Consider the following 14,038-nt stretch of genomic DNA (forward strand, 5'->3'; position numbering starts at 1 on the left):
AATTTGTATATAGTTTTACAAGGCTTATCTGTTTCTCTTTTTATCTTACGTACAATATATTCTTTCTGCATTTGAATTAAATTGAGGAAGGCGGTATTGTTTTCATTTTATTTTAACTTTTGTGGCGTTTCGTTACGAGATCATGGAACGTAATTTAAAGCGAGATGTATCGCGTGAGAAAGTGGTCTTTCAAGGATAAGCACAGTCACGGAATTAAAAATGATGCCAAAATATGTAATTCGTGTCTAAGGCTTCTCGCATCGGCATTCGGAAGTGAGCGATTGAATTAAATTCCTCGTCGAGTGCTTCCGCGATATAAGATATGCGCTCGAGTTTTTTTTGGAGATGGGGGTCTCGGGTTTAACGTGAAATATTTTACTATTCGGCGGAGGGCTCTCGGCCCTTTTCATCGTATTCTTAGGGAAAACTGATAAAAGGATCTGGAAGAATATGAAGGACGGAGGTCGACTCGTAGAGAAAAAGAGGGGAGACTCCCGGTTTAGGGTTTAGGGTGAGCTTTCGCGTATCTGCGGTAAAGCTTCGACGGTGCGCCGTGGAAACGATCGGATTACCATTTTTTAGCGCCCACCACCCACTCAGCAAGAAAGCGTGGTCTCTTGCCCTTTCTCTCTCTTTCTTTCTCGCCATCTACCAACAAGTAATTCCGTGTTTTCAATCTTGGCGAATGACGCGGAAAGAACTCCGTGCGCCACTTCCGCATTGGCAGAACAGTCGTTCGGTTTCTGAGACAAATGTCGTTGGACCATAAACTAAATTAGCACTTTGCGCTGAAACGAAATGTCTAGTCTGTCGTTGAAGTCTTAGTTGTTTACGGATCGAACTTGTTCAAGACAGATAATCATCAGGATCGATTTAAGTCTCATATATTAGCAATGCGAAGCGAAAGAATGTAAAAGAGAAGGTAAAAAAATGGAAACCTTTCTTCTCTTTTATAAGTAAGGACTGTTTTAGGAGAGATCATGTCAAGTGACTGCGATTTCTGAAATATTTAGATAAGCTTTATAAGAATATTCATAATAAACTAAATAAGCTTTTAAATGTCAATATAGGTAAGACTATATATAATTTGTATCATTATAACAAATGATAACGTAATTTTTTAATTTACATACAATTACTTAATGACTTCATTACGAACAAGAGACGGAGAAGTATTATATGAATTATATTATTTATAAAAATCAGAACTTAAAATTAACAAGTAAAAGGAGAATTCGATTATAACTGGTAGATAATTATTAAATACATACTGATGTATAATTATTAAATAAGCACAGTTATACATATAATATTGAAATCATATTAATATTATTAATACGCGTTTGCTGTGCGAGAACAAACAGACTCACTGGAAAACGCAACTTGTAAAATATTCTTTACACATTCCTCAATATCTTTCGTTGCTTGTTGCAACAGTGCAATTTGATTCTAAGAATTTTCTTACGAAATACCAAGGATAGATGTTAGCAACAGACGGATGATTTTTAGTCTTTCTTGTTGCTGTTCGAGGATGCGGTCGACAGCATTCGAGACATACCCTTCGAAGGCCTTTACGAAATCGTGGCAAAGCATACCTGGCCCGAAAAAGCCAGAGATTGCCCGGTGCGATCAGGTATGCCGAGAATGGACTGCAGTTTTGCGGAGTGGGAGGGTAAGCGTTTTCGAGCGCCAGGGAAAGGGATGCTTTCGAGCTATCTCGATATCTTTTCCATGTCGGACGTTGATAGTTCTCTTTACCGCGAGACGAGCATCGGGAAAAACCAAAAGCGAACGTAATAACGTATAACACATTTATGTCTGACATTTAGAACCTTACTACGACAATGTGTCGAAAATTTTGAGCCCCTTGTAACATAACATCGTTTTGTATCAATGTACCTAGTCTTCTTAACTCGCGATTTTTGTAGCTCTGGAGTCAAATTTAGTTTTGTAAGATGTAGAACGGTATCCATAAAAAAAATTCAATATTTTTTTGTAGTACATTTAAAAAATTAATTAAATTTTGTAATTAATTATTTTAAAAAATCATTTTTATAATAAATAAATATCTTTTTTATAATGAATATATTTTTTTATAAGTTTTTTATAAGTTTTTTTATCGTAAAAGATGCCTTGCAGTTACATATCGTGATGAATAAAACAATTATTTTTACAAAACGGTTATAACAGTAACTGCGTTATTTTAAAATAATCTGTTATTTAAGAAATTATTCGGTTGAGCGGGTACTACAATTTATGCACAAAATACTGTTAGAAAACAACTTAATTGATTATTGTTCGATTAATTAACGGTTATTTTTCTTATGAATAATTATTTGGTCTTGAAACATTGGTTGTTAACAAAAAACAAAAAAACAGCAGCTTTACAACTGTTGAAAATTTATCGTCTGTCATTGGAGTATTCTTTTAAATCCTTGAATGACTATTATTGGACCAGTTAGATATAGAAGAATGTATCAATTCGAAACAATATAATCATTAAGCGTTTAATAGTTATTGCATAGTTATTACATATTGATTAGAGTGTTTATTTCTGAACAATGCAGTGAGCACGTTAAGTTGCGAACAATTAAATAATTATTATAAACAGTTGATTGGGAGCTCAAATATTGCTGCTCTTTTAGAATTGATGAAAATAATCTGTTATTCTTCAAATAACGGTTCTTAAAATTATTTCTTGGTAGCGATTACTCAATAACAAATAACAAAATAACATCCATAACTACGATGTAGCGCGTTTCATAGCGTGGTCATATGATGTTTATATTGAATGAATAAATAAATATTTCTTGATATTTGTATCAGATATGTGCAGTAATATTGAAAAATCTTGTTGGAAATATATTACAAAATTATTTTTTCATGCAATTTTTTTCTTAACGTCTAACTTTTAGAAATATATTTTTGAAACAATTTAGCGATTAGCAAAAATGAAAAATGAATAATTAAATAAAAATGTTAAAAACCATCTATTAAAATTTTCATCCCGCGGATGGATAAACTTTCATGAGAGGTAATTTAACATGGTAAATAGAGGTAGTAATGTAATGCGTAAATGTATGCGCAAGTACTCTCATGCTTACGCAACAGCTTTTATCGTGCATGTTTATCGATTAACAATATTATTTATCTATTTCCGCCGATTTCATAAACATAACAAACGCATGATAGAATCTCCTATTCATAGAAATAGCGATTAATAGGAAATAATATTTACCGTTTAATATTTGTACCATTTTGCGTCATATTTCTCTCTAAAAAGGAGTATTATAATATACCAATTTTATTTATTTTTTTCTAAATTTCGAAAAAAATTATTAAGGATATTTTTTAAAAATGGAATTTTGTCGTGAAGATCTTCATTTACAAATGTTTATATCGTACATGCAAATTATGTGCGACAAGTTACATTTTTCTTTCTGTTGTTTCTCACTTTCTAAATTAATCATAAAAGTTTTTGAATATACCATCGAAAAGTTATGCCTAAATTTTCAATTATTTAAATTTCTCGTTTTACTTAATTAATAAGTTGTGTTGAAAACTCGAGCACAATATTGTACAAATATATAGGATAGTATAGACTAAACCGACCAAATATGAGCAGGTGTTAATATATTTAAAATAGCATTTAATAATATAATATGTATTATACAATCTCATTAAATTATTAAATACTCTATTTTAGATATATTAACACCTAAATTTGCTCGTATATTTGGTCCGTTTAAGCTATATTATTTCTTTGCAATTAACGAGCGTTCTTTATTTTGTTTAATATGTAAAATGTTTTTTAAACATGTTTTGATAAGATCTATATCAATGTCCTATTGATATAATATCGAGATTAACATTTAAAATATTATTTTCTATGGCAAGATTGTACACATTTTTCACAATGCATGGATTATTAAAAAAATTTATCATTATCGATTCTTTCTTTTCCCGTTTGATATTTGCATAGAAAAAAAACAATGTTTACGGCATTAGTCAACAGCAGTTTAATTGAAAATAATTATTAATTTAATGACAATATTAATGAAACAAATAACATTTTATTAAAACAAGACCATTGCGTATTCGTTTCGATATTTTGACAGTATTAATGAAACAAATATGACATGCTTTGTTGTAATAAAATATTATTAATTGTTTTATTAAAATTGTTACATCGAATAGGAGAGATCGGGGCCGGTTGTCACAATTTTTGAGTACTGAATTAAAAAAAGGGTGGATGTAAGATTTTAAAACATTGTGTACGTTATAATATACCTACATCCTTTAGGTGTTAAAAAGTATTACTCTTGAATATATTATATATCATACAAATAAGTTATTTAATTTTATTGTAAATAAAGATACGGTAATGTGATAATTAGCCTTAGACTCAGAGTTGATTATCATACGTTCTAGACTTGGCAGTAACATTTTCTTATGGATAAGATATACAAATAATACAATTTTTATTTTAATGTTCTATATTTCAGGAAATATATGATAGTAATTATAAAGAAATAAAGTAATTATATCATTGATACAAATAAAAATAGTTATTTTAATTACAAAATACGTAACTTGTTTTCGTACTACAGTTTCTATAAAATGGAAAAATGGAAAAACATGTCTATACAAAATATTATATTGTAAATCTATTCTCTGAAAACGTGTCGATTTAAGAGATTAATTTGATTGTCACCTAATCCCGACTTATTTTAGTCAATTTACTCTATATGGCCATTTTTAGTAAAAAAAAAACATATTTACTAATTATGTTACAATAATGATTAACTAAATGATGTATGCAGTATAAATAAATAAAGGAAAGAATACTGTGCCATATACTGATAGAGTTATTAACTTTTTGATAATCCCGTATGACATCAACTCCAATCTCCTCTATAAATTATTTTTAATTAGTCTAATTAAATACGAGCTATATTTCTATATTCGGTATCAAAGTGGATCTCAGTGCTTAAATATTTCTGTGTAAAATTATATACATATTTGATTTTGCAAACTGCGCACCAAAATTATTTTCAGTGTTGAAATTTAATCATGACAGAATATCAGAGTATTACAATATCATTTATCAAATTGACAAGCAATTTAATAATTTTTTATGCTAATAAGCATTTTTATAAGAATATTAATAATTAGATATGAGAAATTTGAAATTTGTAAATAATTTATTAAAATATTGCCTCAACCAGGATTCGAATTTTTAATCAGACTGCTATCGGCCGATTAATACATTATTTGATGTATAAATTGCAATTTGAGGTGAGAGAAGGAATGATTGTGTCAAGAGATGTCAGTTGATGGGATCCAAAGATCCCGGAATACGGCACTGGGTGCGATAGGGTAGAAGAACGAACGGCGCGGCGCCGTAAGAAGAGGGGGGGTAGGTCGCGCGACAAGGGTGGGAAAGCCGAAGCGTGGCTCCTCCGGGTGGGGGGAGACGGTACCTCGAGCGACTACGCGCCTACGCGGGCCTGTCGAACGCCCCACCGCTCAGTCCGACCCGGACGTTCGAGCGAGACGCGTTCGTCTTCCGTGTTACGTACACACATCAACCGTACGCACGTTGTGTGACATCTTCCTCGCTCCCCGTTCGTGCCCGTATTCGTATATCTCCGAGTCAGTTGTACCGACTTGTGCGCCCACGCATACGCATAAACGTAACGCACAGAGGAAGGGTGAGAGGAGGGAGTAGGAGTCGTTTACTCTCCGAAACAGTCTCGTGGTACACGCGGTACACGAGGCCACCCCCTCCCCCTTCGGACGGAAAACGGAGCACGCGTTCGCCCACTTGAAACGCAGACGGATATTTAAACGTGTCGCTCGCGGAGGGCAGGGAGAGGAGGATACACGGGGGAGGGAGGGAGAGAAAGCGAAGAAAAAGCTCTCTCTGGGCCGCCTCGCCGCCGGCTTTCCACGGCCACGAATCGATACCACGCGACCGTCGTCGTCGTCGTCGTCGACGTCGCTGCCGCCGCCGCCGCCGCCGCCGCCGTCGTCGCCGCCGCGTCGGTCGTTCCTCTCTCTCTCTCTCCCTCTCTCTCGCGAATGCGTAGCTTTCCTTTTGTTCTCCGCCTTCTTCCTTGTTCCTCACCGTCTGGAGAAAGCGGAACCACGCGCGGCATCTTCCGCGAGAGCATCGCGGAAAAATCGCGCGCGTTCACGAGGACGACGCTCGATGAGACGGGTGTACCTTCTCTGACGGGCGTCTCGAGGTGTGCGGCATAACTGAAAGCCATCCCACGGGGAAGAGGATAGCGGCGTGTACTCGTCTACTTGTCCGAAAACCTGGAAAACGATTGGATGTTGTTTTTCCCCTCGGACAAGGACAGTGATTGCTCGCGACGAGAATCTCTGCCGGATCGCCGGTACGACCGGCCAGTGTGAACTTGTATAAGTGGCGGTTTTCAGTGACACGTGACGCTGTCTGTTCTCCGCTGTTGGTGTTCTCCGCTCTCTTGGTGTAATTCTGTGACGAACAGGTAACGCTGTCGGTGTTCGCGACAACTGATTTTCTCCACACCTACGAGGATCTTCCTGTCGCCTCGTCGTACAAGTAAGGAAAAATTGTCTTCTTTTTTCTAAGAGATAGGTAGTATCTCTTTACATCCCGCCGCCAGAATTCGTCGGCCGAATTCTGGAGCAAGTGAGCTTTCGTCCCGAAAACGCGCAAGTTCTCTCGTCACACCGACTCTCGGAGATACACGTCCGAATTATTACGCTTGTAAATTAAACGCCTGGCCGCTGACCAAATTGCCGACACCGCTAATTTAACACACCACGATGTCGTTGCAACGCTCGCTTACCCGCACTCTCGTTAGATTCGTTAAATCGCGAGGTATTTGCGCGAACGTCGCGTGCTCGATACCGCCCATGATTGCGGTGGTACTTACAATTAGCGACGCGAGTCGATTGTGCTAATTAACTTCTCGCCGTAATCTCCCCTCGAATTACTCCGCTGTTAATGTTCTGTTGACATTATACCCGCTGTAACAGTTAAAGAATTGCAAAACTAGTTTAGAAGAAAATTAATTTCAAAGTTACGTTCAACGACAGGACGGAGAACGTTATATTAATATTTGTTTTGTTATTATAAAACAAGATAGATTGCTATCATTATCCAAGATAATTATAATAAAATAGAAATAATTTTATTATAATTATCTTGGATAATTAACTGTCTTGGATAACACATTGTAAAAAGTACAGTTTTTTAAATGTTTACGTTAAAATATCTTTGCAAAACAAATGTTTAATAATAAAAGATATTTTATTTGTAAACTTTTTAGTATTTTAAATCCAAACTTATAGTGTTTTGTTTCATGGAAAAGTTTAAAACTAAAACATCTTAAAATGTTTACAAAGTGGAGAAAGAATAAAACATTTTAATATCTTAAAATTAAACACTTCTTTTATGAGTGCAGTAGTAGAATTTGAATCATTTGTGAATCGTAATCGCATTTTTTTTCTTTTTAGTAAATTGTTTTTGGAATATATTTTAACGCACACACTGCGGAATGTTTTTAGTTTTTAGTATATTCATTATTTGGGGTGCTTTTAATTTTTGGCGATCTATGCATGGAAATTGTGACAACTTTAACGAACATATATTGTTGAAATTAATAATTATTAACTACTAACATTATTCTTTTGTTATTAAACTCGCAAATATATTTTTATATTCATATATACCTCTTCCAAATTTGCGCTTTTAATCCGCAACATCGGTCACGCAATATCGTTTATTACATACGAGCTTAAGCATGCTTTTCAGTTTCAATAATTTCAAAATAAATGTAATTAATCGTAACGTTTAACAATCTCGAACTTTTACATATCTCTTGTATTCCTTATATGTATTTTACTATTCGCGATATCATATAAGATGAAACATGCGTCTTCTCGAAAAAGTACTTGCTTAATTCAACATCTCTATGATGTGTGGTTTAAAAGTTAAATTCTTTGATGTATTAATGAAAACCGTAGATATCATGCGGAAACATTTATTTTCATTGTCGAAAAATTAATCGTCTTTAAGGGGTCTAATGTTAGAAATACGCCGACGAAACGGACAAAACGAGCAGTCGTCAAACGAGAGAACTTGTGCGGGCACATTCTCCATTCTGGTATAATTTATGCTCCCGACATACCAGACGACGACCGACTGTCTCTGATATAAATTTCGGAGAGACTCTTTATATTCTTAAAGATGATTCGTCGTATTAACCCTTTAACAGGCAGTACTTTGTTCAATGTTTATAGCGTATTAAACGATAAAAACGGATTGTGACCATTATCATTGTACTGCTCTCTTTTTTAATGCTATAATTCCAGACAGTATTTCATTTACTTTTGAATTACTTTTTCATTTTATTGTTAATGTTGAATTTCATCTCCATTTTTAATAAAAGTGAGCGTTTAACTTGAAAACATAATTCCAGTAAAATTTGGATTAACTAGTATAAATCACTGGTTTCTGTGTTAATATTTCAAATTTCGAGAGAGGATTTAATTTTTGCATAAATTTATAATTACACGTATAACAATGTTATAAAAGAATTTTGATTTTACGGTCGACGGCACTCCTATTAGTTTATAACGCGTATTATTTTGGTAGTTTGATGTATATTTTTATTGTTTATTTTTGAAACATTTTGTTAATAGAAAAAAATCTTAGTTTAAATTATTAATTTCCTGGTTTAACTTTAATAATATTTTTGTTTAATATTTTAAATCCAGCTCGTTATAATAATATCCATAAAAATTAAAATTCAATAAACAATAAGACTAAAATCAAGCTTATAAAAGATGTTAGTGTATTCTAAGAAATTTGAAAATCTTTAATAAGCGGTACAAGTTTCGACTTTATTCTTCAATTTTCATCTGTTGCATTAAAATAACATAATTAAATTACTAATTTTAAATGACATTAAAAATTAATAATACTAGGATCAAAGGTTTCCATCTTTTTATTTAATTTATGATTTTTTAAAATAGTAATATATATATATTGAATATATTAGTCTCATTGACTATACCCATATCACTTAAAAAGGTAACGTAGCTGATGCTGTGATAATAAGAGAACCACTTCTGCGAGAAAAATTCGATCGGTTCACGGAATCGAGTGTCGCTTTGCGTAAATAAATAATCAAGTATGAAAAGCCGGGGAGGAAAGTACACAATAACAGACCTATAATTTTCCTCGCTTGTCTATAGAACCGGCACAGCGCATCATAGGACAGTGCGACAGATATTACTATCGCTCTGAGTTTCCTCTTCCCTTGAATGGGTCGGAGAGTGGAATACAAGTATACATTTTGCTTGTTATTGTTGGTTGAATTAATTATGAATTTATGATGGAAGTTGCAAAAGAAACGGGAAAATTCTTGGCTCGATGCTCACGAGCGCTTGAATACAGCGAGATAAATGTCCGCTCGTCGGAAGCAGGAATTCGGCGAGCAGATACAAGTGTATGTCTTATTCTTCCTTCCTTCCCTCCTCCCCCTTGACCCCGAAACTTTCCATGGAATGATACGTATACACGTCGAGGTATATGAAGCTTGCGGAGAGCGCGGAGTTGATGCCCTCATACTTTAGCCGCGTTTAATACGGGAGCATGTTATTGTGCCTCTGGAGTTCTTGCCGAGCGACCCGGCAACTTTGTTTCAAGGGCTCGCGTTGTCCGAGATACCTATGGATTAAGACACGATGAATCTCGTTTAAAGCGACATCATGAGGCTAAGGGAGATGAGATGACGATGAATAAGCTGCTTGCGTTCTCTAATAATGCTTATAACGCTTATAAAGTATAAAATTGTTATATTTCAAAAAATATGGGGGTAGATTTAGCAACATCAATTCTTATCGTGTTGGTGATATAAACACCAACATATGAATTTAAAGATATATTGTACGTATTTTTCAACAGAACGAAAAAAATTATAATACATCTCATAAATTCTTAACACTATATTAATGTTAAATCATTTGTACTAGGATGTTAAATTCACACCTATGGTTTTAAATTCATACTATTTTAAAGTGTTTGTATCAACATCAACATAATGAGAATTATATAAACACTGCCATGAGATGTTAAATCCACATTTTTTAGAATGACTTAACTTGAACGCACGCTTATTTTCATGCATAGTTAAGAGAACTAATGAGCACAAACTAGTTAAGAAATATTCACTATGTGCAGAATGTCTCGTCATTATCGAATGTTGCATTATGAAAATTGCTTATAGTTAAGGATGGTATCTTGGGTATATTGTTGGATGATCAGTATCAATGGATATCTTAGTATATCAGTATAACGGAATTTCTAACGGTCGGTTCAAGGACAATTTTTCTGCCAAAGCGGCTTCGCTTGAGAATTTGTGGGAGGTACCCTTCGTACGTAAAGATGTTCTCGCCTTATTCCAATATACTTTCGCCAAAATACCTTTGGAAAGGGGTTCCCCTGTCGTTGCCGTAAAACAGAAAATCTCTCCGACAGCCTTGAGCGGCCCCGATCGATCGTAACCTTCGCAATGTTATGTACACCCTTTCCCTTCCCTATAGACTCTCTCTCTAAAAAAAGACATCGGTTCGACTTATAGACCCATACGGTTCCCTGAGCGATGACTGCGCGGGTGCGCACTCCGCGTACGCTTATTTAAATACCAAATAGACCGTTCTCCGCATGGCGAATCTCGTGGTCTGTGATTTTCGTACCGCTCCATCGTTGTCGTCGTCGTTGTCGTCGTCGTCGTCGTCGTCGTCGGAGGGTCGGAATCGTTGCCGCGTCGTCGAGGGTGTCTTGGGGGAAGGGCTGTTGGGACGTGCCCTCAAACGAGGCATAAAATCGGAGATGAGTCTCGTCGCGAATGCGAGTCGGCCTGTCTAGCGAGAGCGAGAGCAACAGAGAGAGAAAGGAAGGGTCGCGAACTGTTTCGAGCTCCACGGGGCGCATTAATCAATGCAGAAGAATAGCCCCTGTTCGCTCTACCCACCCCCTTTGTCATCCGTTCTGTTGTTAGTGCGTATAATCGCGAACGTATATATTTTGTCTACCAACGCCGGATACCGGGCGTTTCTAGAGACCGACGACAACGGGGATGAAAGAATTACCATACAGGGCACGTTGGCTATCGTCATTCTTTTCACCTGTAAATCTCTGCCGGAAGCTTGGAGTTGATCTCTTCTCGCGATAAAAATTTGATTACGGATATTAGCTGCTTTCGCAACTTTTTAATTTGCGATATTAAGTCCTCCGGCAACTGACTTTCAAAGTAAGATTCTTAATTAAGGTAAAGTGCATTTGCAACTAATGGAAGAATAAGATTTTCTACTTGCACTTCCGAAAGTTCATCGCTTGTAACTTGAGCACTATTAACTGTCTAACATCCTCTTTGAGGAGAAGTTGATTTAAAATGTTTAAAGGATTTGTAAATGAAAGAATGTGAATTAATTTTTTTATTAACACTGATAAAATAGTAATGATACTTAAAAATTACTTGTAAAAACAAAACAAAATTAAATCACGTCGCTACGGAAAAATAAGTTCGAAATTTTAAAGAGGAAAATTTAAAAAGGATATACACACATAATGATCATAGGATATTTATACGCGTTTATCTTTTTTTTTTTACAGAAATGCTATTGAAATATAAAAATACCTTTGATACCATTTTGCCTTTATATTTTACCCAACTTCTCACGTTCATTACTCTCTTGGACAGAAAAGCAATTTGCGGTGTACCTCGCGAATACTTACAAATTAAAAGCTTCACCGAGCCAGCATATTTGCAAAGAATCAATCAAAATTGTGTCATACTTTTAATAGAATTATGAAGAAAATCGCAATGTCGCAGCTGATAAAAAATGATGTGGTCTATGCAAAATTCTGCTTCGTTTTTTATCCTTTCTCCACGTCGAAATACTGCGAAGTGAGCTGCACGATGATGACGATAACTATAGAAATTATTTTTTTTACTTCTCTTTTCCTTTCCGGCCGACGTCGCTCGATGCTGTTTCGTCTTCTTTCTCAGGAAAGCTGACGTACGAATTAATAAAAGTCCCCACAGCTTCTCCGTTACCGCGGGATTAAAGTATCCTCTCCCGAAGGGATGGATTCCGTCGACGACGAATCCGCAGAGGTTGACGGGACGACGCGGCGGGATTGGCCGCGAGAATTAATCACTCGTCCAATCTGCGCGAAATCACGCCGTGTAATCGCTCGCCGAGATTCGTTATTAGCGCTCGGAGCGCTGTAAAGCGGCCGCGTTGTATTGTAGTTTTGTCGGTTTGGCGGAAACGACGGTAAATCGAATGTTTCGATTAATTGGTGCCAAGCGACCTTTCGGCTTTTTACTCGCCCTGATGTTCTTTGGGATGGAACACCGGACGTGTTTCCTGTTTCGTTATCATCGAATCGACACCAACTTACTCTCGATCGCGTACTTTGACGATTTTGCTAAACAAAAGCAAAATAGAATATAGGTTTGTTCCTGTAAAAAATAGTAAAAAGAAGCAGGATTTATTCTTATTTTTTCCTAAGTTATTTTTATTTTTAGATTAATTTTTAAAATAATATTTGCCATATGTATGAGAGAGAGGGAGAGAGGTAAGGCAAAGGCAAATAATTTTAAAAAATGGTAAATACGAGTCAAAGTATAAAAATAATTTTAATACATAGAGGCTTTAGTCATGTATATATAATACCATAACGTACGTTTTGGCTCATATTTCATCTTCGGATAGTTAGAAAGTTTTAAAAATATGCGTCTCGTTGTCAATTCTAAGGCGAGGAACTTCTTGCAAGAAAAGATGTCTCGAATGTACGTAGAAATTGCTTGGTATACAATACCGTGGACATACTTTCCACTCAGAATCGATAGTTGACAGTGGAGAATTAGAGATGTATTATTAATCATCAGATTGATAATCAGATCCATCAGATAAAATATGTCATTTAATTGTTGAATCGATTAAAATTAATAAATATAAATATAAGAAATTGAAAGCCTTAAGTTGTTTGTCTAGTTACTATAACATTCAACGATCAACAATGAGGCGTATTTTTAAGACTGTTATACGTATATAACTAAATCCTGTGTACTAAAATTATTTCTGCATCCTGACAACCGTGTACGTGCTTGTTTTTTTTAAATTACTTTATTATTTTTTCGTTTGAGTCTGAGTTTAAAGTACAGACAAAGGAATATTTATTAGGGCAAACCTTCTAAGAATATGAAAATGACAAGTAAAAAGAAAATGAAAAGAAAAGACGGTACTAGAAAATAATAAATATCCACAAAGTAAAAAGGGAGAAAACATTGTTTTTTAATATTTCCTTTTTGCATTATTATTTCTTTAAAGATACCATGAAATAAAATCTTGCATTCTGGACATAGATAAAAATATCCTTCATTTTTTTTACGTGAAGGAATCAGAGAGATAGCCTCTCACATACATTTGCAATTTTAATTCGAAGCAACGTGCATGTTTCGTGACGTGCAACGGGTAAACACTCGCGGGTATAAACGTCAGATAAAAGCGCGAACGTGGAGTAGCGTCAGTAGCAGGACTCCATTTCGGACGAGGAATTCTAGAGGGACAAAGAGGAGAACATTAGAGTCCTTCACGGTGGAGGAGCGCATGAGGGAAAGAAACGGATCGGACGCGAGACGCGAGAAAAAGGAAGGAAGTCGGACTAAGACTGATAAGACCTCGTTATGGATTCCGGCGGCGTACCGGGCAGGACGTCCTCATTGCCCGAAGTGTCCTGCAAGATACGAAATAATGTCGGCGCGCACACGAGCACGCGGAAACGCGAGGATAACTTATCCCGTCCACGCCCCATGGAATTTCTCCTATCTGCCTCTCGAAACTCGTATCTCCGTTTCCGTGACTCATCTCTCTCGCTTCCAATCTCCTACTCTCGGGACAAATCTCGCTCCGGAATCGTGACTACCCTTCCGAAAGTAGCGTATATCTGGGCACGATTAGGTCC

The 14,038-nt window shown here is 35.8% G+C and overlaps 1 protein-coding gene across 1 annotated transcript in view; it reads left to right on the forward strand.

Moving 5' to 3' along the window:
* The first annotated feature begins 6,511 nt into the window (after positions 1-6,511).
* LOC108758429 (uncharacterized) overlaps positions 6,512-14,038 on the forward strand; it is a 307,362-nt gene continuing 299,835 nt past the window's right edge. The window contains exon 1 of the mRNA XM_018503410.1: positions 6,512-6,592. The gene's annotated coding sequence lies outside the window, so the exon portion shown is untranslated. The remainder of the gene's footprint in view (positions 6,593-14,038) is intronic.

Source organism: Trachymyrmex cornetzi, unplaced genomic scaffold (assembly GCF_001594075.2).
Source record: "Trachymyrmex cornetzi isolate Tcor2-1 unplaced genomic scaffold, Tcor1.1 scaffold156, whole genome shotgun sequence".
In the NCBI taxonomy this organism is placed as follows: domain Eukaryota; kingdom Metazoa; phylum Arthropoda; class Insecta; order Hymenoptera; family Formicidae; genus Trachymyrmex; species Trachymyrmex cornetzi.